We start from the raw sequence: 5,589 nt of genomic DNA, 5'->3' as shown, positions 1-5,589 counted from the left end.
AAGCTCAAAGGAGCAGCTGCAAGCTCCTCAGTGCCAGCCCCCGTCCCCTCAGGGCACTGTGGTGCTAACCAGGGTGCAGATTACAGGGGAGCTGTGGGGGATGAGCCCCCCATAAGAGACGAGAGTGTCCCCCCCACCCATGGTTTCAATATCATAACTTGGCAGGGGGATGGGATTGCTCCTTCACTCAGGTAGATTTCTTAATCAATGAACAGGTTTAATTTTTTTGGTAGACCCCCCCAGAAGAGTCAAAGTGTGCTTGAAGAGTTCGAACACTGGTGCTAATACTCCGCAGCATGGCAGAAGTTTTGGCACCTGCCTTTTCTCTTCCCTGCCCCAAGAAGGGTGCTTGCGCCCAAAAGCTTGCAACAATTTTTTCCCCCCAGTTATTTAGTTGGTCTAATAAAAGAGATCACATTTACCCAAACAACCTTGCCTGCCTGTGTCCTTGGACCAACACAGCTACAACCTACAACCCTGCCAGAGGGGAGGGTTTGTTTGTTTGTTTGTTTTTTCTTCAGGGGGGTATTTTTTCTTGGGCCCACTCTGGAGGTGGGGGACAGTTAGACAAGTCTTCCGCTGGAAGGCTTTCTTCCTCAGGTCCCTGATTCTAGGGATGCGGCGCAGCATGGGAGAGGGCTAAAAGAAGTTCTCAAGGGTCGAGACGCAGCTGCAGAAAAGATGATGAGGGCCTATCAAGGGAGGGATGAAAGGGGTCCGTGTGGAAAGTATTCAGGGGTTGGAGAAGTTGCAGAGCCAGAAATTGGCTGTCTGTGTATAGTGGCCTCGGGTCTTCATGTACAGCCAACTTACAAATTTTTGTTCCCAAGTTTGCATGAGTCTCCCGGGGGCATGTAACACCTTCTGCGCCAAACCAGCCTGCTGTGGTGCAGGTGAACTCTGAGTCTTGCTCCTGCCTCCAAAGTTAGGCTGGACAGGGTGGGTTGCAAAGGCAGCTGGATTTGGAAACTCATGGCTTTGGAATTGCGTCTGGTAGCTTTTCTAAAGCACAATGTTTAACATCCGAACGGACTGATGGAGTTTTCTCTGTCACAGAACCAGCACAGAGTCACTAACTAATCATTGAAGCCTAGAGAAGTAGGGCTGGAAGGGATCTCCAGGTGTCATCTCGTCCAAACCCCTGCCTCGCAGGATCACCCCTATCCACACCATCCCATCCCACAATCATAATCCAAACTACATAAAACTACCATTGACCTTGATGCAACACAGACCAAACACCCTAATCAGCCACATACCAAGCAGGGGAACCATAGCAGCCAGCATCTTGCTTCTGTGAAATGTTATAAATATATGTTCAAGAGATCCTTGAGCATATATATATAATCCAGTATCTCTCACTATAACCTGATTTCTCTAGTTACTCCTTTTTGAGATTGCATAGTCAGTGATCCTGTGGGATGCTGGAACTTTAGGGCAGTACCTTTATATACTATGTATTACGTAAAATAGAGGTGGACAATCTAACAGTTCCCAAGGGAAGGAATATCTAAGAACATGATTTTTTAAAGCAAATGACTTTCCATCCAGATTCCTGCTTTTTCACAGCACTTCTAATAACTACAATCTGTTGCGCACCTGTAGTTCTGGGAAATGATTCCTTTTAAATCACTTAACCAGAGACATGGACATTTACCCAATAGTTCAGCCAATAGTTTCCTGTAAAATCTAAACCAGCCATGGTGGTACAGCTAATCCACTTACTCCTTGAAACATATTTTAGGCTTGCTCAATTTGATTTGATAGTCCACTTTAGTAGAGTTTATGGTACAGTTTTTATATACACATCAGTGTTGATTCACACTTTCTGTACGTACAACATAAAAAATCCATGTGGTATTTATATTTCAGAGATTTAGAGAAATATTAATCAATTATTACTAAATGACAGTATTTGGAAATATTCAGATACCATTTTATTAAAACAAAAAAGGTCATAATAACCTTACCTACAGTGCTTATAAAATATTTTTGAATGTAAAATGATGACAAAAATCAAACTGTATGACAACTTCCTAATATTCCAGCGTGACAATTCTATGTCGTACATATCCTTTCACTAGGTACTAACCTTATTACTGTTCAATAAGGACTTCTTCGGTTATATGCAATCCAGTTGAAATATTTCAGTATCATGTCACTGATTTGAAGTCTCTAGTTCTGAAGAGATACTGACCACCTTAAATGATTTTTGTGTAAATTTTTTCCCACCAGGTGGCACTCTGCTATAAAGAAAATTTTGAAGCATTTCTTTCACAGCACATCTCTTGGGGGTTTTCAAACCAGTTACTGGTAAAACTGTTTATATTTCAGTATTGTTCCTAATATTTTTTTAATTAGGAACACTTGTCATATCTTTTTTTTTAAATATCCATATCCAAGAAACTATTTAAGCAAAGTTATTGCAATTAAGTGACAGCTTTCTTTTCCTCTTGTTGTCACATTTGCTTATTCAAATGTGTTAATTTATAAGAATTGCATGTACCAAATGGAGTTCTGACTTGTCAGTTAAAATAGTAAACCTCAAAAAAAAAAAGCAAGCGACCAACTCAAACTTGCAGAGACTCATAAAATCTGCATAACATTGATCCATGCACCAAGATGCAGTCTTGTAAATGCTTAGACATGTGCTTAAGTTTGTACATATGAGTAAAGTTGGACTACCCGTGACAAACTGTGTGCGCAAATATTTTTAGGATCCTGGCCTAAGTCAATCATATTTTATTGAAATTCAAAAGCAATGTGATAGTCCCCAGATGGAAATTAAAAAAAGAAGCAGCTAAAATCGACTTACTTCACAGAATGAAAAGCGTTCAAAAGTTAGTCCTGTTGAACATTTTCTTCCTGATAATGACTTCTGTTGTTTGAGAAAACTGTCAGAGAAAAAGCAACTTGTTTGAAGTAGGTAAGAACTGCAGGAGTATAAACCACCAGATGGAGCTAACAGATCATCATATTTTAATCATTGCTAAAAAACAGGAGTTAAAGTGGTTTAAACAAAACACACAGGAGAAGCATTATCCAGGAGGCATCAGCATGGAGGCATCTTTGAATTTATGCCTTAATTTTTTTTTTTTTAGTTTAACCATTTAAAACATTTTTATAGTATCTATTTAAAGGCTACAGGGGTTTTATGCTTCAAGAATTTTTATAATTTAGAATTCTAACAGCAGAGGGCACATTAGGCCGCTGAATAGAGGAGGGAAAAAAACCCATACATCTGAGGACACAACCGGAAAAAAATGTCTAAAAAGAGTAACATTTTTAACTATTTTATTAAAATTCACTTTATAGGACAGCTTTTTTGTATTATCCTTCCCATCATCACTTACGAAAGCATGCTGGTAAACAACCTCTGTTGTAAACAGCCAATTAAGATTTATTGTGCAGCATGAGTATACGGAGGAAGACAACTCATTGCTATTCATGATGAATTGGGCAAGATGCTATGCCCAATCCACTCCATTATGGCATAACTTGTGGCATCTGATTTCACAGTTTAATACCACATAATTGATTTTGACGACATTAACGGTAGATTGCTGGCTCACTCAATGGAGTAACAGGAAGAGAAGACTTACTGTGGAGAAGGTTTCCATTCCGTACATGCTGTGTTAACCAGTGTAAGTGGAAAACTAATACAGAAAAAACAGCAGAATACTAATGCTGAAATCATAATTTGAATAAGGCAGAAAGCTTTTTGTGGGAACTCATCAGGCTTCATTACATTTCCTCCATGTAAATATCTGTTCCCCCTTCTTTTCTACATTGCTTAACAAGCCAAGTACTGAATCAACAACCAAAGGTGGAAGAAAGCTGGGAGCTTTTGTGAAATGATAAATTCTAATCTCATGTATAATACATATGACCACTATACTGCTGTATGAGAGAAAGGTGAGGCATTGGTACTGCCTTCTGTCCCCCAACCCATCTGGATCAAAGCATGGAGTCTTTGCAGCATGAATGACCTAGGAGATGGGAGACCAATCCACCTGTCTGTGGGTTCATCTACATGTACAATTAACGTGACAAAATAAACTCTGGAACAGTCTGAGCTGGACTTAACTGCTTCCAGGTGCAGTGTCTACACGTTTGGGACAGTGGCAATTTGAGCCAGGGTGGAGCAGACCCCTGGCTGGCTGGGCTGATGGTGCAATTTACATCCATGATCAGAATCTACACATGCATTTCAGCATGGTAAATTACTCTGCCATAAGATAGTTCCTGGTATGCCCTAATTCTGGCATACATGTAGACGATGACACTTTACTGCTGAGCTAATTAGTCTACTTCTTAGTAAAGCACACATGTAGATGTACCCAGTCAGGCCAGTTTAAAACATAATAACAGGTTGCCAGAGTACTTAGGTTGTTTTACTTATATCTATATCTATATATCTTATTTTTAGTTTATTACTGACAGTGTGACTTCAAGGCATGGAATAATAAGAATACTGGGTGCATCTATATGTACACTTCACTGTGGATGAGCGTGTATGGCCCACAAGTACAGAGTCTAGTAGAGGAGGAGAATTTCTGGGAAAAAGTGGATGAGGTGATTCAACAGGTGCTGGACAATGAAGTAACTATTGTTGGGGGAGACCTCAATGGATATGTTGGGGAAAGTAGAGATGGCTATGAGAGGATCCATGGGGTACATGGATTTGGAGATCTCAACCTAGAGGGGGAAAGGATAGTACATTTTGTGGTATCTTATGATCTTGTAATTTCAAATATATTCTTCAGGAAATGAGAAGAACACCTTATCATGTGCAAGAGTGGAAGTAGAGAAATGCAAGTGGATTATGCAAGTTCGCTGATGACACCAAGCTGTGGGGTAAAGTGAATAAACTGGCAGGCAGGGACGGCATCCAGGCAGACCTGGGTAGGTTAGAGAAGAGGGCAGATCTGAACAGGATGTGGTTCAACAAGGACAAGTGCAGAGTGCTGCACCTGGGGAGAGGGAACCAGCATTATGGTTATAGGTTAGGGGCTGACCCTCTCAGCAGCACAGAGGCAGAGAGGGATCTTGGAGTCAGGATTGACTCCAGGATGAATATGAGTTGCCAATGCGATGAAGCAATAGGCAGAGCCAACTGCACCCTGTCATGCATCAACAGGGGCATCACTAACAGGTCCAGAGAGGTCTTGCTCCCCCTCTATGCGGCGCTGGTCAGGCCCCAGCTGGAGTACTGTGTCCAGTTCTAGGCACTGCACTTCAAGAGGAACATAGAGAACCTGGAAAAGGTCCAGAGGAGGCCACTCGTATGGTTGAGAGTCTCCGTGGCCAGCCCTATGAGGAGAGGCTGAGGGACCTGAATCTCTTCAGTCTCCTCAAGAGGAGATTGAAGGGGCATCTTGTGGCTGCCTACAACCTTACCAGGGGCCAGCAACAGGGACTCGGGGAAAGTCTTCTCACCAGGGCCCCCCTTGGAGTCACCAGGAACAATGGCCACAAGCTGAGGGAGGATAGGTTTAGGTTAGATATTAGGAAGAACTACTTCACTGTAAGGGTGGCCAGAGCCTGGAACAGGCTTCCCAGAGAGGTGGTGCTCTCACCTTCCCTGGA

The sequence above is a fragment of the Gavialis gangeticus genome, unplaced genomic scaffold (genome assembly GCF_001723915.1).
Source record: "Gavialis gangeticus isolate Ggan-Ray unplaced genomic scaffold, GavGan_comp1, whole genome shotgun sequence".
NCBI classification, from domain to species: Eukaryota; Metazoa; Chordata; order Crocodylia; family Gavialidae; genus Gavialis; species Gavialis gangeticus.
Note: the sequence above shows the minus strand (reverse complement) of the source record.